Source organism: Schistocerca americana, chromosome 9, assembly GCF_021461395.2.
Source record: "Schistocerca americana isolate TAMUIC-IGC-003095 chromosome 9, iqSchAmer2.1, whole genome shotgun sequence".
Lineage (NCBI taxonomy): Eukaryota > Metazoa > Arthropoda > Insecta > Orthoptera > Acrididae > Schistocerca > Schistocerca americana.
Window position 1 is genome coordinate 207,248,844 of NC_060127.1, and position 21,171 is coordinate 207,270,014.

At 38.0% G+C, this 21,171-nt stretch overlaps 1 protein-coding gene across 8 annotated transcripts in view; it reads left to right on the forward strand.

Moving 5' to 3' along the window:
• Positions 1 to 21,171, forward strand: part of LOC124551124 (longitudinals lacking protein, isoforms N/O/W/X/Y-like) — a 284,378-nt gene that overhangs the window by 180,041 nt on the left and 83,166 nt on the right. The window contains exon 4 of one of the 8 annotated variants that reach the window (XR_006967771.1): positions 510 to 1,122. The exons of the other annotated variants lie outside the window; for them this stretch is intronic. The gene's annotated coding sequence lies outside the window, so the exon portion shown is untranslated. Of the gene's footprint in view, positions 1 to 509; positions 1,123 to 21,171 lie in introns of those variants that run through there. 8 annotated transcript variants of the gene reach the window in all.

Consider the following 21,171-nt stretch of genomic DNA (forward strand, 5'->3'; position numbering starts at 1 on the left):
TGTGCTGTGGGAACTGTACGGTCTGCCACTGCTACCCTTACAATATTATGATCCTGGTGAGCACCTCTGCTGCATGGATGTCCAGAAATTTTCCTACAGGTGTGAGAATGTTCACATGACCAGCAGTGTTGCGCAACTGATGCAGCACACCCATCTTGTGTGGAAATTCTCCAAAAGGATCATCCCACCACTTGGAAGGCTATAATTTGACCTCTTTCAAACTCATTCATTTGTCTGTAGGAAGCATGAGAGTATTTCTGGGACAGGTTCATATGCTTGCTTCACACGTTTGAATCGCAGTGAGACTTCTGGCTGTGAGCATTAATAAACCATTATCAGTACATGTCCTAACCGTGAGGCAGCATATGCCATCATCAGATCAAAATTGACTTTTTCTTTCCAGGTGTACTGTTGTTGTTGTTTATTTTTATTTTCCCTGGAAATATATTTCTTTACATGTTTTTGAGGCTCAAAGGGTTAAGCCTATTTTATTTTGAAATTTTTTGCAGAAATAACGTGGCAAAGAAAACATGAAAATCCTGGCCCTCATAGCAAAACTGAAGTAGGAGTGATATTTTAACAAGAGTATTTTATTTCAAGTAAACAGATGGACAAATCCTTTATTGTGTGCCTACAATATAGACAGTTAACAGTGGAGACAGACATTTTGGACACAGCTGTAAATTACATTGGAGCCTATGCCTGAAAGAATTTAGGATGGACAGACCACATAAAGCTGGTTGTTGCGAAGGCTGTTGGCAGACACATCTGATAGAATGGCAAAAATGGAGTAGGAAACAGCACATAAACATGAGTCACAATTTCACACACACACATGCATACATAGTTACAGAGACTACATGTAATGTACATCTAGACATACATTGGGGACCCACCCAGATAGCTGTGTGCCAGCGTGACTCTTGTGGGAGGTGTAAGTGCCTGAGTTCAAATCCGTCCAATGGATCAATAGCATTGATAGGTGTGCTTGCCAGTCTGGAGGAGATATTAAGGTGGTTTCCCACATCCGATTACATGAATACCATGATAGTACCCACATTTTGCCTCGGTTAATGTGAATCACAAACATTCAGAAAACATTTGATCACTTTCACAAGAGATATTTCACTACGCACAGATAGTTTGGGTACACAAATTCTGTTCTGCATTTTAGATGGGAGGGTAGGGGTGGGAGAGGGGAGGGGGTTCAGGGGGGGGGGACATTGGTTGTGACTCTAGGGCATCTGACCATTGCCGAATCCAATGATTAAAATGCCGAACCTGTGAAGATACAATATTAAGACCAGGAAGAAGAAGAAGAAGAAGAAGAAGAAGAAGATGATGATATAGAGATATATGGTGAAATGAATATACAGAGGAATGAGTCTTATTTCATTGAGTGCCGTGTTGACACACTTTACATGATTTTTCCAAGACTCGGACACTGAAATAAATACTATATATTGCACATAAATATGCAGAGAGATCCAGTTTTTCTGGGTAAATGATTGGTTATCAACCGCTGTAAACAGTATCGACCAGTAAATAATTTTTGGGCTGCCAGAGTGATGTAAAGGTGAATAGCTTCCTGAAATGTCCAGTAGGAAAGGCACTTTTATGACTGACAGTTTTTCCTTACATGTTTTGTCGTATTTGTTATTGGAACATAATAAAAAAAATTCCTAAAAAGAATTGTGCATTTTTAATGTCATTTGTTCCTCTGATTCATTCTGCCCTCCAACTGAATCCCTCATAGGTCCCATAATGAATTTTTCTGTTTTTAGAAGATCTGTGCACATGCTATTTTGCCACGTTTGCACAGTCTCACAAGGTTGGAAACACTTTAATAGATAGGAAAATACCATTATGAGAATTTGTTTTACGGAATTGTTGATGCAGTAGTAATTGGAAATTGTGAATGCGAAATTATTTTATGTAGACAAATTTTTCATACACTACTTGAAACGACATCTTAACACTCTCTTTGAGTATACAGGCATTGGGAAAAAGTGTTGCAGCAAGAATAAAAGTTGCCAGCTTTTGTTTGGCTATGTTGCTTGCACTACATTGCAGGAAACGTGTTCACAATGTCCTGGACTTAGTAGCAAACATATTATTGGATGTGGAAGTATGATAGACAAATAATGTATGCTGAGATTGTGTCCTGATCCCTAAAATAAAAGCATGAATAATGTGGTATTTAACCAAGTCAAATATTTTTTGAATTGGTACATAACAACTACTTTAAGAATATGTGTAAAGTCATTTCATGCTGCACCCTTCTCACTTTCAATATATGTACGCACTCTACCAGATTATCTATGTTTTGTGTGAAACATTTCCAATTTCTTCATGTGAATTTATTCTGTTGTATGTGAGACTTTCTTCTTCTATATCTCTGTCGTCTGTGTGTTTTTGCGATGTGTAATGCATGTAGGATTTCTTTCCTTTCCATGTAGCAGTCTTGGTTGAACCATTGTTTCACTTGTCTCCTTCTTTTGATTTTCGTGGCTCTGTTTAATACTTCTGTGTATATTTTACACTCTTCGTTCAGTTTGCCTCATCTATTAGTGTCTCGATCCATCAATGTTATCTTTTTTTGCTCCCTTTTTTTCTTGTTGTATTTTGTGGTAGTAGATGTTTGCTAAAGAAGCTTCTTCTCTCGGTTGTGGTCTGTTGATGTGGAAGCTTTTATGCATTCCCTATTTCCTCATGCATTCAGTCCTGACCAACACTGAAAACAATTAGTATTAGAATACAGAAAGGAAATTCTTTGTGTTTTGGATTTGCTTATATGCTAGTAATTTAAAGTAAAGAATGGGAAATGGTTTTATGTTGACAAACATTGCTTACAAACAATCATACAACAGCTTTAGTTATGTTCCTGAGTGCACCCATATTGGCAACAAGTAATGATTGTTACAATAAAGAAATCATGTTTGACTGTGTTTTACAGCTCAACCAGTCAGTTTATAGTTCATTTGGGCAAAGTAGGTTGACAATATCATATATTTGATTGGAAGTAGGTGGGTATTTGGGGTTGGCTTTGGCTGGTAGCTGTATGTTTTTATTATAAACAGGAAGTTACTTTTTGAGGCTTGGCTAAATAGCAAATAACACTATAATTTGGGCAAGACAGCAAATCACAATGCATCCACTGTTGCATGTCAAATTGCTCATTAGAAAATATATTCACAAAGAATATTGAAGTTCTTCATTTTTTACAGAGTTAGTATCTTTTTACTAATGAGGAGCTTTGTTATTGATGTTTAACTCCTTTAATACAGAATTTTAATAAAACCAAAAACCATTTTTGATTACAACATGTTCTGTTTCCAACTCACATCTTGGTTCTTACAACCAAGAAACAAATTCTAGGTGCAGTGAAAGGCAAAGTGTTCCATACATTGGTAAGACAAATGAATGTATAGTTATGAATAGCTTGAAAAAGTAATTTACTTTTCAGTCACTGTTAATATTTTATGTGTCTCCACATCTCTACCCCTCCATTTTGTTGTCATTTAGTGACTTGCCAGGGAATTTCATCACACTTCCTGATCTTGTAATTTTCGGGGACACTTGAAAACTACTTTCCTGACCATCTGGCTACTGAGCTAATTATTTTGGATGCTCATGGCTTCAGTCGATCAATAGAAATGTTGATTACTTTATCTTTAAAGTTAACAGTAAAAAACTTTGGCAAATGTTGAATCACTTCATAAGGGCCTTCGAATGGATATGAGAGTTCAGTTTGCATGTTATAAATTCTAACACATACATAATTTCTACTTTAAGATACTTGTGGATGAAAAGCATTTCATAGCTCTTGTAGCACTACTGTGTAGGTTTCATGGGAGTCATTCATTTCTTCAGGAAACAGTTTTCGATGTTGCTGGGCAATAGTCCTACAACAAGTATTAAATAAACACATCACCATTTGACTATTGTTGTTTATTCACAGTCAAATGGTGGTGCATTTATTAAAAAGAAAACCCTTTTTCTTCAGTTTGATGATTGAAGTTGGAAGGTTAACGTTTATTGTAATGCTAATTTCAAGTCTCAGGTAACTTCAGTGTAGTACTGTAGAACAATTATGGTACTGTAGAATTGCTTTCAATGTAGAAAGAGCAATGGAGGAAAAATAATATTGTGGGGTAATATGTTACTTAATTTGGTTGTAGCATTGGCTTGTTTGGCATATGTAGTCTAAGGTGAAGTCTCCCAATTTTTCCATTGGACTGTGGGTGATGTGCATTAGTTGTAGCCTCTTTACAGCCTCAGATTTTTTTCTAAGTCTTGGATTATGTTAGATGGAAATTGTGTTCCTTAACTGTTGTGGTGTTTTGAATCTGATATTCCATGAATTAAAAGAATGCTGTTACTACTCTGTCTGCTTCACTATTTAAAAAGATCACCACTTCTGTCCAGCTTGTGAAGGAATCAATACAAATTAAACAGTAAGCACATACATCAGAGGGTGATGGCGTATCCAGTAGATCAGTATGTACCAAATGAAAACATTCATCAGTAAAGGGGAGTTTTCCACTATATAATGTAGTATGCCTTGTAATTTTACTCTTATATCAGGTTGTACATGCCTTTGTCCATTCTTGCACATCCTTTTTCAACTTTAGCCAGACACATTTGGATGATATGTTATTAACTGAAGATCCCACCCTTTGGTGAGCCATGTTGCAGTAATACTTAAAAGCTGTGTTCCTTGTTTGGGGATGTATAGAGGAATGACCTCTTATCGACATAGCGAACCACAGGAGTAAACTACGTAAATGTCAGTGACTGCTGCATTCAACTTGGCTTGATATCATGAAATTCTAATTTCTATCTCTTGTGAGATAGCTGTTTTATTGTAATCCATCTGTAATTCTTCCGGCCTATACATATCATCAGCCACTGCATTTTTACGCCAGACACAACACAGATTAGTTGCGAACTTAGAACTAAACTGGAGATAAACTAGATGGAATGGCGAAGTTAATGAGGCATGATCTGCATGGATGAAAATGGTAGCAGCAGCATTTCCCATTTTTATATCGCTACTGAGAGATTTCCATCGTTTTAGTTCATAAGGACCTGTTTACAAACACCTTCAATGTTCGAGTATGGCAGGCAAGTTTGACTAGCCATAAAATTTTAAGGATTGTTTCACTCACATTGTCTTCCTGCATGACCTTTCATTTTCAACAACAATTAAGTTGTTTTTAGATCACCTAACTGCAGTTTACTGACTAATCTTTTTATTTATCACTCTTCACTTTCTCAAAACCCTGTTAAGGGTCTCGCTTTAGGTAAAGAATCTTTATTTGACTCAGATCTGGCAATCAAATCACAGATGTTTTCAACAAATTGTACCTCTAGTTGCATTAACAGGTAATTAAAATTTGTTACTTAACTTGTTGTACCAGCAATATTAAACTGTGGTTCTGCTGGTAGAACAAAATTTCAGGGTTTTCTACCCAAAAGGGTGGTAATTTCACGATGACCTAATCCACTTCAACTTTTCTTGGAACTGCAGCATTTTTGTTGGCTGTGTTCACGGTCTCCTGTTTTTCTGCTGTACCTTCTTGATCATGTCAGGGCTACCATTTCAGGGGCCAATTTTCATTGCAACAATTTTTATTTCACTTCTCACCTCCTATAGACTTGCTTCTTATAAAATAAAATGTAGATGTAGTAACAGGAAGAGCATGTCACACAGTTTTACAGATATGTATTTGTAAAACAAATGAATATACAGTTGTGAGCTGTTGTTGTTGTGGTCTTCAGTCCAAAGACTGGCTCGATGCAGCTCTTCGTGCTACTCTATCTTGTACAATCTTCTTTATCTATAAGTACCTACTGCAACCTACATGCTTCTGAATCTGCTTAGTGTATTCATCTTTTGCTCTCCCTCTATGAGTTTTGCCCTCCATCCTGCCCTCCAGTACTAAATTGGTGACCCCTCAATGCCTCAGAATATGTCCTTCCAACTGATCCCTTCTTCTAGTCAGGTTGTGCTATAAATCTCTCTTCTCACCCATTCTGTTCAGGACCTCTTCATAGGTTACATGGACTACCTATCTTATCTTCAGTGTTCTTCTATAACACTACATTTCAAAGCTTCTATTCTCTTCTTCTCTAAACAGTTTATCGTCCATGTTTCTCTTCCATACATGGCTACACTCCATACAAATACTTTCGGAAAGGACTTCATGATGCCTAAATCTGTACTCGATGTTAACAAATTTCTCTTCTTCATAAACGCTTTTCTCACCATTACGAGTCTACATTTTATATCCTCCCTACTGCGGCCATCATCAGTTATTTTACTTCCTAAATAGCAAAACTCCTTTACTACTTTAAGTGTCTCATTTTCCAATCTAATTCCCTCAGCATCATCTAATTTAATTTGACTGCATTCCATTATCCACGTCTTGCTTTTGTTGGTGTTCATCTTATATCCTCCTTTCAAGACACTGTCCATTCTGTTCAACTTCTCTTCCAAATCCTTTTCTGTCTCTGACAAGATCACAATGTCATCGGCAAACCTCAAAGTTTTTGTTCCTTCCCCATGGATTTTAATTCCTACTCTTTTTCTTTTGTTTCCATTACTGCTTGCTCAGTACACAGATTGGATAACATTGGGGATAGGCAACAACCCTGTCTCACTCACTTCTCAACCACTGCTTCCCTTTTGTGCCCCTTGGGTCTTATAACTGCCATCTGGTTTCTGTACAAATTGTAAATAGCCTTTTGCTCCCTGTATTTTACACCTGCTACCTTTAGAATGTGAAAGAAAGTATTCTAGTCAAATTTGTCAAAAGCTTCCTCTAAGTCTACAAATGCTAGAAATGTAGGTTTGCCTGTTCTTAACCTGCCTTCTACGAAAAGTTTAGGGTCACTATTGCCTCGCATGTTCTGACATTTCTGCCAGATCCAAACTGATCTTCCACGAGGTCAGCTTCTACCAGTTTTTCCACTTGTCTGTGAAGAATTTGTGTTAATATTTTGCATGACTTATTAAAATTATAGTTCGGTAATTTTCACATATGTCAGCAACTGCTTTCTTTGGAATTGGAAGTTTTATATTCTTCTAGAATCTGCAGATACTCCATCGGACAGATGGCACATTGGTATGTGCAGTGTGAAACATCTGAAAGCAAACACCCTGCAATAATCGTCGGGAGGATCCAGGCCATAGGAGGGGTTATTATGTTCTGGGGAATGTTGTTATAGCATTCCTTGGGTGATCTCATCTTTCTGCAAGGCACAGTGGATCAACACAAGTATGCATCTATCCGTGGGGACCATATCCATCCCTGCATGCTGTTGTGCCCCCCCCCCCCGCCCCCCTTCCCCCCCCCCCCTCCCCCCCCAGAGGCATGTACCAACAGGACAGTGCAATGTGTCACAAAGCTCGCTGTGTGCACGTGTGGTTTGAAGAGTACAATGATGAGTTTAGTGCATTCCTGTGGCTAGCACACTCCCTGGATTTAAGCCCAATTGAGAATCTATGGGATCATCTCAATTGGGCTGTTTGCACCAAGCATCCTCAGCCGAGAAACCTTGTGCAGTTTGCCATGGCTCCACGTCCATGTTGGTAGCTTCCAAAACCTCATTGCCACTCTTTGTTTATGTGTTGCAATGGTCTGCACTGGAAGATGTGGTTGTTCAGGCTTTTGGCAGGTGGTCACATAAATGTGATTGGATAGTGAATATTGGGGGAATAATAGAGCTGATTTTGTTATTTATTTGTCACTTTATCCCCAAACCCTACTTTGGATAACATAAATAATCCTTTACTATATAGTATGTATGATTTAAGAGGTACATTGTGGTGTACAGCTGAACAGTTTAGTTTCACAGTTCTAGAATAGCATCACTCATTGCACCATGAGTGGATACCCATGAGATTTGTGCTGCATTTGTGAACTTGTCATTTGGCTGAGGCACATTTATTTATCATCTCATTAATGTTGATTTAGTATGTTTCTGTAAGGGAACTGCGATGGGTGTATAAAATAATTTGACCAAAAATGCCTTTGAAATTCATCTTCTTGTTGTCATTTTTATCTGTTTTCTGTCTTCTTGTGTTCCATTTGCATTAAGTATGTAATAAATTCTCAAACAATGGAAAAGCCTAGATGGAATAATGTTATGAACTAGAACAGATTACTATTCACCACAGAGGGAGGTGTTTGTCATGAAACAGGCACATTTATCTTCTGCCCCTCCCCCCCCCCTCCTTCCGCACCATGCATCCCTCCATATCTCTCTCTCCCCCCTCCACACCTGCATCTGATTTGTACTCTCTCTGTCCACCCCAACTGAGTTGGCTACTCATCCGACTGGGACTTTGGTATTTGGGAATGACCATAACCATTGTTTGTGAGTTATGTAAATATGAATATAAGTCTTTTTATCTGAGGTAGGGCTTGTCCAATATCTTATTTAGCAATCTACTTTTAAATGTGCCTGGTAGTTGCTCAATACTTCCTCTGTATGGTGACTAGCAATCTGATCTGATTCATATTTTTACATTAGAAATACTGGATCTTTCATGACAGAGTCCTGACATATCAAAGTTTTCAGGTTATTCATGGATATTTATATTTTTCTCTTTGAGAGTATCAAATGTGCAGATTTTTGGGAAGGTTGCATTTTTTTGTAGCATTAAATATAAATATCCAGCACCTGCAGTATTTTAATTTATCCATGTTTTATGGAGCTGGATGTAACCTGCACTGTCATACACACACATTTCTATTTCAGTCACACTGTAATCTTAATTTTTAGTTGGACATGATGTGTTTTGGTAGCAGACTGATATGATCAGGTGCTTTTTAACTAGTTATATTGACAGATTTTTGATTATCCATCTACGTTGCTTCAATTTGTTTAGAGGAATGGCTTAGGTTCACATCATGCATCCTCTGATATGTAGATAAAAGTAATACCAACATATACTCCACTATAAGCATTGCTGCTAGTATACCATATCAAAAGTTAAATGTACCTGAATGAACCTGACTGTATGAGGTTGAAGAGTAATATATCCAGCTTACCAGCAAAATTTCCTTGCTATATTACAGAATAAAATAGTGGTGTGGTAGGTAGGTATGTACGTAGGTGGTAGGTGTTCTTTGTATAGCCCACAAGGCAACTACCAGCGGGTGGCATCATGTATGAACAAAAAATTAATCCTTTTTGTTTGTCGAGAATGCTGTTTGTGAAAATTATTGATATTTGTGGTCTGTCAGGGGCAAAAACATAATAAAAAGTCACAAAAATATGTAATTTGAATGGCAGACTGTATCCGTATCTGTGATATTGCCGTAGGCATGCCACCATTGCAGCATGCTCCCTTTTGTGGCCACCACTTTGGTGCTGTGCCGCAAGGTGAACTATCGTCTGCTGTTGCCGTGGGCAGAGGGCTGGGCAGGAGGCCTTCAAGTGCAGCACGTGTTCCACTTGTCCCAACACTCTCTCTCTACCCTGCCGCCTTGAACATCTGTAAGCATGAATCACTACCTTCGTGGATGTATTTTAATGCAATGTGTCTAGATGATTAATATTGCCACTCCACCAACTTGAAGCTGAAAGAGGGCTGAACATTTTAAAACAATGCTCACGGTGAATCGATATAAAAGCAGGGAAATTATGTAAGTTTTATAAGTAGGTATAGTAGCCTGTAATAGTAGGAATCAGTTTCAGGATTCAGTAGTGTGTAGGAATAAGTGCAATTACTGTGGTAAACAGTACATAGCGTAATCAGGGAGAAGATTCAAAACTCTGTTCATGGAACACACGTACTCTGAAAACAAAAATCTAATTTGGAGCCCTTGTGGCGACTTTAAAGCTCTCTGTAACAGATATTGATCATAATTTGGAAATCTCGTGCAGAGCTCAAAAGGAGTGATTCCTTAAATCTTAGAACAATTCGAAATTTACAGTCACAAGAAGCAGGATTTAAGCTTAATTTTGAATGAGCAAAGCCAATTCACCTACAACTACAATGTCTATTTTAACATTTATGAAGACTGCGGTGATGATTGTTATTTACAGATGTACAAGGCAATAGGTGAGAGAAAGAGAGTGGTGGGGCAGCTTGAACGCGTAGTATGCTGTGTCTGAAATTGGTGAAACAACCTTCCTATGCGGCCCCTTCGTCCACAGTGGCGGTCTGACTGACTCACAGCATAATGCCAAAACAGTGACCGTGAGAAAGATGCTGTATCAGCTAGAAGCTTGTGGCAACATCACCTGCTGTACCATATAAATTACATATCTTCATGCCTAAAAAGATTTTATCCAATCAAATCACAGGATTCAAGCAAGTATTTCTGACAACTATTCTCAACAAACAAAAAATTAAGTTTGGAAATGCAATTTTCATTCATATATGGCTAATGTACCAGACGCCACCTTTAGCAGTTGCCTTGTGGGCTATATGAACAGTGTGGGCTGTTCCAGGTCACTATTATATCCTGTGATGTAACATGTAAAGTTTACTAATAAGATGGATGTGTTACTCTCATATCCAATACAGGCAGTTATGTTCCGGTAAATTTGATTTTTGATGTGGTATAATAGCAAGGTCGCATATCATAAAATGTGCTGTTCACTTTTATCTAGAGACCTTTTATCTGTAGAATGAGGATATTTCACATGAACCCAACGTCAATCATCCGAAAAAATTAAATCAGTCTAGATGGACAATTAAAACCTGTTTTATAAAAAATGATTACAGATCATCTCTGAGAAAGTAATATCAAATTTTTCGTAATTGTATTTTGTGATTACATTTGGCTCATGATGTTTTTGTTATCATGTGTGACAGTGTGCTTATTAGCCGGTCCCAATATTATTACACCTGCGACTGAGGATCTTCACCCCTGTGTTCGGCTGTGCGCTTGAAGCCCATCAGAATGTGCTGTGCTGTTCTAATGACCAGGCAGTTTGCTCATGGAGGTAGTGGATTTCCACAGTGTATACGACAGTTGAAAATGTGGATGTGGTTTTTGTTCACTGTAATGTCACATTGTGTTTTCAATGAGAGGCCAAGCGCAATAATATCATGGTTGGGTGGTATGTGGGGAAATTTTGTTAATTCACACTAGAAAATTTACTGTGACTAACAAAACATTTTGTACTTTCATACATTTTTTATTAAGTGAAATAAATCTCAGCTCACATCAGGGATGAGCATGCATTGATTTATGGCATATAGAAGACTGCACAAAATATAGATACTACACTTGCACTGAGTATGTGGGAACAATTAGAAAGTGATTTTAAAGTCAAACAACACAGAACTTTATTTGCTCAGAACTCAAATGTCGTAAGAGCTACACAACATCTTTCATTACAAAGCAGAGATAGAGTCCACACAGCATACGATGGCCCATGTGTAGTGACCAATTTTCATCCGAAGTGCCGGGTGAGTTCATTCGTTTATTCAGAAGGGCAGGCATATACTGTCTGCCACCTTTTGGCCAGCCGGCAGTGACAGAATCAAGGCACACGTGCTGCCATCAGTTTTGGACAATTTTACAGAAACTACTTAGTAAAAAGTTTCATTTTTGCTTTACTTGTAGCATTGTATTTGAGGTTCATTACTCTGTGCCCATTATTTACTTAGTTGTCATAGTTATTGTGATATTTACATGGAAGTAAGACACTGCTCGAAATTCAAAAAAGTTGGTAATGAAAAACAATGGTCGTTATGATTTTGCGTTTGGTGCATATTAGATAATATGTTGCTGCACATGAAATGTTGCTAACATATTGAATTTTTCTTTAGAATTGGGTGGAGGTCTGTATCTGTTACCAGTCTCGAGAAAATAGATCTGATGTAGCACACTCATTTGCAATTGCGCCACACCAGCGATAAAACCATAGTGAAATATCCCTCACATTCCTCATATTTCTGCATAAATGGTTTGAGATATCGAAATGAGATTTTGGCAAATGATAACTTGCTAAGAGGAGAGTATTTTGCCATATGGTTATTATACAAAACTTCATTATCTACCGTGGTATTCCACTAAGTACAGACTTTTTCAACGAAGGAGTGTAATTTTTAGGTGCCATCAGTAGTTGGTGAAACGAGAAATGCTATGGTTTTTGGAACAATGTAAGTGAAGACATTACACATTTATTCTGTACTGAGGATGTGTTTTTTCATAAGATGCTGACCTTACTTTTCCTCTGTCAATAAACTTAAAAAACAACTGTTTCAGAATTATATCGCAATCACATCTGCACGGGTTATTGAGATGAGACTGTGTAAACCCTGCCGTGTTGTATCAAAAGAAGCCAATTTTAACATGGCAACAGAGAAATATTTCGGTTTTACTCAAAATTCGCCATTTATGACACTTCTCTGAAAGTTACAAATGATTGACATGCCAGGCAAAAATTAATCACTGCATTTTCAGTGGAATTCTTCTTAGATACTAAACAAAGCAGAAGTGACAGATCTTTTTGAATGGTCACCATGCAAGTTGGGCTTGCAGGGGCCCTGTTTAATATTTACAAACAATGTGAGCGTAGGCTTCAGTTTGTAACAACACTTCCCTCCCAGCCCTTGGCATTTCCCCTACGGCACCTGCCTGCACCCCACACCACTACTGCTGTCGTGTCCTACCGTATGTGCCTCTACCAGCTACAGTATTATGTGTGGATGTATAGTGCAACACAAGAGACACTATTAATAATTCCTCATATCTTCCCCACACTGGTCTATCTTAAGAGGCTGGATCAGATGGAGTGGCCTGGTGATGTGTCTTCCACTGTTAGTGGCAAGGGTGGCTGTGTGTGGAATTTCTTCTCTGCCTTCTTTCAGCTCTTGCGTGCTTGCCTTTTCCCACAAGTTCCGTGGGAGATCTACTTCTTGCTGAGGGACAAAACCACTGACTTGGATCCTGACTGATATTCCGTTTTGGCATTTGACTTGTGCAAATGCATTAGACACCCCTTACTCCAGCACTTCCAGAAATCTTTTGCTGTTTCTTAGGGAGTCTGAACACACTTGTCCAGTCTGTTAGGCCTGGTGGCTTGGGTGTCATTGGCAGTTCTGTGAGGCTCTCCCTCTTGAGGAAGTCTGCAGCTGAGATATTTGCTTAGAGTTCAGATCAGTTTAAATATTCACAAGCACAATTGGTAGCCCTACTTCATCCATACTGGGGCATCTGAGTACTTTTCAGAAACATCATTTAGTTGATCGTACCATTTACTCCCTCCATTCTCTCCATCGATCTACACATGGAGCTTTAAATGTTATGCCTTGTTGAATGATTTATTGGTGGGTCTTAACAGCAGAGATGTTTTTCTCTTTCTTGATCGCTCGAGGACTGTGTGTTTGTGCTGTCATCATCATTTGAAAAGTGGTGAGAATGGACATCGACAAAATTGGAAATTTGTATGGGCATTGATAACCGTGCGGTTGAGAACCCCACAAACCAAATATGGTCGTCGTCATCATTATCATCATCGTCATCATCGTCATCATCATCTTTGTTGGCTCTGTGGTACATTTGGCCATTGTCATTGTAGATGGTGTCATTGTCATTGTAGATTATGTGCAGAATGCCATGTGAGCCAATAAACCTTTGTAATGCCTACAAGAATTGATCTGTTGATACATTGTGAACTAGCTCCAGGAGAACGACTATAGTCACGGAAGGTAAACTGTACATTACAGCATTTTGTTTTCATACTTCTTTTAAGAGACAGTTGAATGAAAATGAAACAAATGGAAAAAAGTAAACAAACTGTTTATTTCAAAAGTAATTTCCATAACTGTTAATACATTTATCTCACCATGAGACAAGACATCAATACTTAAAATCTTGGCAGTTGCCTAAGGTGCCATGAGTGTAACCAGGTGAACACCTCTTTGTCCAAAGCAAATCAGTGGCCACAAACTTCTACCTTCAGGGCTCCAAAAATATGGAAACTGCACGATGAGAGATCAGAATTATGTGGAGGATGTGTAGGGGATTCCCAGCGAAACTTCTAGAGCGTAATTGAAACAACTAGGCAATATGTGGGCACACCTCATCACAGTTTGATGAGGCAAATAAAAGTTGTCAGCCAATTCAGCATGTCAGTTTTGGATGTAATTTAAAATCTGTCTCTCGTATGCAGTGCCGACAATGTCATTTCTGTCCAAACGCCCCTGTAAAGTGAGGAAGCATCATTACAAAGGTTAGTTGTAAGAATGGCTGCCGATTCGCGTAGAGGATGGACCAGTCTTTGCTGATCCTTTGACAGAATAGGAAGTGTGAAATTTTTCTAGAAGTTCTGAATGCTTTGCACTCATTGATTGATCATTGCATATTACTATTGTGTCTAAATCCCAGAAGTTTTGGACTGCATTCTCTAATGCTTGATTGAACAGCAGGTTGATGAGGTTAATGATGGCTTGATTTACAGAAATCCCTGGGCAGTTTCTGCTGAGGATCTATCTGGATTTCAGAGTCAGTAAAGCCAGTGATGGGGATACGTGTACAAGTGTGGTAATGATCCACTCCAATAAGTACCTCAGTGGAAAGATCATAGTATCCACCTGTGCAATCGGCCAGTTGTAAATTACTAATGTGTTGCCATTTAAACTCTTGAAAAGAATTAATTCTATCAGAAAGAGGAACTACAATGCGAGCATTGTTCCACGGCCTTCTCAGCCTCAGAACCAAATGGCAAGTGTGTGATGTCGTGAGTGAAGACTCAAAAGTATTGACTGCTAGTGGGTGATTTGTAATGACTTCCAGTTTTAAATAGTTGGTCAATGATCTGCTAATGAAGCTGGATTGGCTGCTGCCATTGAAAATGCACTGTGTAAGTGGTCCCCATTACGTATACGTAGGATATATGGAGATGAATGAATTCTAAACAACTGATGTTCACATTGATCACTGAACTGTGTTCGGCAGGAGTAATGGGTGAAGTAAAATGTTCTAAATCGCTACAGACTGATTTTTGATAGCTTTTCTTGCAGAAGAGTCATAATGATTTTCCTTACTTTTTGCAGTCTCTTACTGTTACTCCCTGGTTGAGGCAAAGAATGCACCTGTTGCTGGAACTCAAAATCTTGAGACAGTTATAAAAATCCTTCACCTTCTCACAATCTTGTGCCCAATGACTACCCTGTTCATAAAACGCACAGTAGGCTTCTACCTTCCGTAAGTGCTCACGTGCAGTAACTCCTGACATTGATCGAACATTGAGGGCTGATGTAGTCAGTCCGGTGTTAGTTAATCTGCAAGTTGCCCTGCAGATCTTTTGCTCTGTCGTTGCCCTGTCTACCTCTTCTGACAAGTATTCCGTCAATTTCAGGATGTTCCATCCTGAGCATTGTACTTTCTTTGTATGAATTATCCAGCTTTGACATATATCTTCTAGGAAACTGCGAAGTACCTGTGAAACTGAAACTCGAGCGAAGCTTCTATGTTGTACCGTAGTGTCTCAAGAGCTTGAATGCAATTATTGCATTCAGTAAATGATTAGATTAGATTAGTTTTCGTTCCATAGATCCGGGAGGAGATCCTCTTGGATGTGGAACAGGTCAATTTTTTTTTTAAGCTGAAATATCAATACTAATAGTATGAATATATACAATACATCATTTGTTTCTATTAAAAAATTCGTCAATGGAGTAGAAGGAGTTTGCCACTAGCAAGTCTTTCAGGCTCCTTTTAAACTGAACTTTATTTGTAACTAAATTTTTTATGTTTGCTGGCAAATTATTGAAGATGAGTGTTCCTGAGTAGTGGACCCCTTTTTGAATTAAAGTAAGTGCTTTTAAGTCCTTGTGCAGATCATTTTTGTTCCTGGTATTGTATGTATGAACTGAGCTGTTTGTTGGAAAAAGAGATATATTACTTAGGACAAATTTCATTAAGGAGTAAATATACTGAGAGGCAGTAGTTAGTATACCCAGTTCTTTGAAGGGGTTTCTACAGGACGTCCGTGAATTTACTCCACAAATAATATGTATTACACACTTTTGGACTCTGAAATCTTTTGTTTGACTTGAAGAGTTACCCCAAAATATTATACCATATGACATTATGGAATGAAAGTAGGCAAAGTATGTAAGCTTTTTCTTTTTTATGTTGTCTATGTGTGCTAACACTCGAATTGCAAATACAGATTTGTTAAGGCATTTCTGCAGTTCTGTGGTGTGCTCCTCCCAACTGAATTTATTATCAAGTTGTAATCCCAGGAATTTAAGACTGTCAACCTCTTGTATCTGCTCTTCTTCATACTTTATGCATATGCTGGGTGGAAACCTCTTACAGGTTCTGAATTGCATATAGTGAGTCTTTTCGAAGTTCAATGTCAGTGAGTTGGCTTTAAACCATTTATTAATATCCATGAAAATATCGTTAGCAGATCTTTCTAGAACTACACTCAACATACTATTTATTGCAATACTTGTGTCATCTGCAAACAAAACGAACTCTGCTTCTGGCAGTGTAACTGATGAGAGATCATTAATGTACACAAGAAAAAGCAGTGGCCCTAAGATGGATCCTTGTGGGACACCACATGTAATTTCTTCTCATTCGGATGGTGACTGATGACTTGATTCACTAGTCCCTTGCACTGACACCCTTTGTTTCCTGTTAGTGAGGTATGACTTGAACCATTTTGCAGCACTGCCTGTGACACCATAAAATTCTAATTTATTTAAAAGAATGTTGTGGTTCACACAATCGAATGCCTTTGACAAATCACAGAAAATACCTGCTGCTTGTAACTTGTTATTTAATGAATTAAGTACATTTTCACTGCAGTTGTAAATAGCCTTCTCGATATCAGAACCCTTCAGAAATCCAAACTGTGTTTTTGATAATATGTTATTTGTGATCAGATGGTTGAGAAGCTGCCTGTACATGTTAGGTTACAGGTATAATGTCTTCCAGATAGTCAAGATCTGCCTGTATAATTGTACAGGGTGTACATAAAGTGCGGGAACACTTTCAATTATTTATTGCACAAGAACTAAACATTGTACAGATGTCATACATATTGCATTTTGGAGAGAAACTATGAAAGTTTTTTTTACAAACATTTGATATGCAAACCATGAGTGATTAGGCAGACGTCAACACGGTAATTGAATTATTGCCGTACCCATCCCAGCATGGGAACTTCTGCACTAGCTCCAATTTGAATGGGTTCATGGACATTTTCTGTCCCAGGACTTTCCATACTGTCATTGGAGCCATTTGAAATTTGTGAGATGCATGACGCACCAATTTCTTTGGACACCTTATGAATGTCTCTTGTATGTGTTCCACATTCACTTCACTCACACTGGGATGTCCGCTTCTCTTTGCCGGGCACAAGCAACCTGTCATAACAAATTTGTTGTGTCAGTGGTAAATGGCCTTCCTTGTTGGTGGCTTCTTACTGTATTTGGTTCAAAACATCCAATTAAACAGCTGTAGCATACTTGTTTTTGTTGAACTCCAACACACAGAAAGCTCACTCCGCACCTGAACTCACAATGTTTGCGACTAGCGCTGACTATCGGCAGATTACCAAACTATGCTGTGCTGGTATACATTTAAAAAAAAAAAAAAAAAAAAAAAAAAAAAAAACACTTTTAGGGTTTCTCTTCAAAATGATATATGTTTGAGGTCTGTACAATGTATGGTTCTTGTACAATAAATAATTGAAAGTGTTCCCATACTTTTTTTACACCCTGTATTTCTGTCACCATAAAGTGCAAATAGAATTTCCTTATTTTGTTCATAAGCACCTGCAGTTCCAGCAGTGCCATGTACCCTCTGCGAAATACAATTTTGTTGGCAGTTGACAAGTTTTGGTCGGCATCAACAGGGAATTTGAACTGTTCCCAGAAACGAGCCCAATGCTCAGTGTTACCAGAAAATGGCTGTAACTTGTTTGGTGGTAGTTGATCACAGTACGTGCATGAATGTGTAGAAATCCCACATGTCAACCTGTAAGCTGTTGCTCCATACTGTATTTTGCATTCAGGATCACATGCCACACAGATTTTGTATAGTCTTCACATACTAAGAGATGGCTTTCGTATTCCATGTCATCAAGTAAGTCTTTTGGATAATGTTGTAAAAGGTCATTAAAGTAGCCAAAGAGTCCTGCAATCAAGTGCTAGTGAATTCAGTCTCATTTTTGTACATGGAGTTGTCAATGAATATATTTGATTAATGAACTGTGTAACACTGGAACTGTACATTCCCCATTTACGATTTACATTTCTGTCTGAATATAATAGAAGGAAACATTCCATGTGGGAAAAATATATCTAAAAACGAAGATGATGTAACTTACGAAACGAAAGTGTTCGTATGTTGTATGTTGTTAAGAGACACTAACAAACACAAACACACACACAAAATTCAAGCTTTCGCAAACCACGGTTGCTTCATCAGGAAAGAGGGAAGGAAAGGGAAAGACGACAGGATATGGGTTTTAAGGGAGAGGGTAAGTCTTTCCGCTACCGGGATTGGAATGACTCCTTACCCTCTCCCTTAAAACCCACATCCTTTCGTCTTTCCCTCTTCTTCCCTCTTTTGTGATGAAGCAACCGTGGGTTGCGAAAGCTTGAATTTTGTGTGTGTGTGTGTGTGTGTGTGTGTGTGTGTTTGTGTTTGTTAGTGTCTCTATCAACATACCAACGCTTTCCTTTGGTAAGTTACATCACCTTTGTTTTTAGATATATTTACTTTTCTGTCTGTTGTTTCAAAATGTTGGCTCGTGTTTAGTTATAATTGTAGCATCCCTAACAGATGGCAACATGTGACAAGCATTAATAAGAAACTTTCTTGCCAGAAATTAGCTGTCACTTGTTATGTAATAAGATTATTCTTTTATGCTCTACTCAAATATACTCCAACAACTAGTATATGGGCAATAAGGTGATGCTGATACATAACAGTAATGAATGCAAGTAAGCTGCAGGTATCAATGCATAGATGACTTAACAGGAAGCATGTGTTATATGTTACACGTGTAGTAATTCGCCTGTGTAGTCACTGAGAATCAATATTTAAATTATCTTGAAGTATCACAAACGTCCCAGAGATTCCAAAAGTTCCTATCTGTATTACTTTTTTCTGGGTTTTGACACCAGGAATGTGTTGGTACAATTAGGACTGGATTTTTAACATCAGCTAACATACAATCTCTGATACAACTTTATTTGTACAGAACTTACATATCACAGAAGTTACACAATATCTTTCATTACAAAGCAGAGATACCACACAACTCTTCATTTCTGCTGGGTGCGTTACTCTTTTTTGCACACAACTCAAAGACATCATTTAGCGATTCCCCCACAGATGTGTAATAATTTATACTGGAGTGGTTGGACTGTCAAAGATAATTATGCTGTTAAGATACTACATTTAACACAAGTCAAACAATGGAAAGTCCAGATCGAATATAAAGATGATACATTTTTCATTGTGCCTGTCCGTAGATCAGACTGTTACACATTGAGCTTTTTCTGGCTGGAGAGGCTAGATATAGTGATCATGCATATGTGACGTGTGCTTGCTTGTGTGAACATGTGTGCATTTTCCTTTCTGAAGAAAGCTTTAGCTGGAAGCTCAGTGTGTAACAGTCTTTTTGTTGTGTCTGTCTGCAACTTGATGTGCAATCTTTACGGTGTGTAGTAGTCTTCACTTAACACAAATTTTGCTTAAATTACTACATATATCAATACAGAGCAGATTTGTATTGCAAATTATTACATTTTGATTACAATACTATACGTGCCAGTACAGAACAGATTTTTATTGCAGAAATCACAGGAAATTGTACCACATGTAAATATATAATATTTATTAAAGAAAAAGTTCAAGGAAGTGCTTAGTGTTTGTGTTATTAATAAAGTGCCCTTTTCAACAGTTTCACAGAATCATAAATGCTGACTCAGTTAAACTAATCAGTAGGAATTTTTAGGACGAACAGTGGAAAGCAGTTTACGGAGGAGACACAGTAGATGAACAATTCACTTCTTTACTAAAAATCTTCTAGCAGCACTACAAATCCAGTTTTCCTTTCCAAAATACGCTTATGACACTGTCGAGTGATCCCTGCCTTAGGTGTAGGGTAGGCACGTGGGCACTTCACTCTCTCTATCCAACTGCAGTTCTTTCAAAATTTGTTTTGTAGGAATAGGCTTTGTCAGGAAATATTTGCTGACACCCACACAAGTTATAGTACTGATAAGCTCATGACACAGTTAGGTTTCCACAAAGTAAAGAGTCACTTTACTCTGAATAGATTATGTTCAAACAAATTTCGGACTTGCAGCTGCTCACTGTTTAATTATATATTGTGTTTATTTGGAAAAAAATGAGCATTTACAGTTTAGGTCAACCATCAGTTACATCTATGTGTAGTTTTTTTATACAATAGATATGAAAATGAATGTGAAACAAAATGGGTGTTTGGATTTCAGAATTTGGGAGCTGTTGAATTTTGCCATCCTGTATACTGTAACAATATTGAGAATTGTCAGAAATCGTGTATATCTTTTTCCACATCTTTTGGTTCACTCAGTTGTCTGTACTTCTCCTCGACACATAAGCACTAGTTTCTGTATTCCTCTTGACGGAATTCATGCCATCTCAGGAATTGTCACTGTATTTCTGAGTACAGAATCGTTAACGCACCCAGCAGAAATGTAGAGCTACCACTTATAATACAGACACTCAGTTAGTAATTAAATCCACAGGGGTGACTGCCCACTGATCCAGTTATACCCAAAAATTACTCTTTTTTGCGTTGTTCACTCGTGCAGTGTTCACAAACACATGGTAAGTTACATTCAACACAGTAGTTAAGGAACATACCTTTCAAACAGTGTAGGTTGACTCCTCTATGTTGGTCACTTGGCAGCTTGTCAATAGGGTAAGGCAGTGAATACATTGATGTGTTTCACACGAATGGATACTACAAGTCAGTAGCAGCCACAAGCTAAAATTTCACCTGACACCCATTCACATATTTTGTTGAATGGATGAGGAATATCAAATGGATTTATGCAAAGAACTCAATATCTTCATAAATGGCACAGAAAATGGAAGCATACTGCTGAATACTGAGTGTAAAGGAACAATTAGGACTTCATCCAAAAACTTCTCCAGAGTGGAACACTCACTTTGG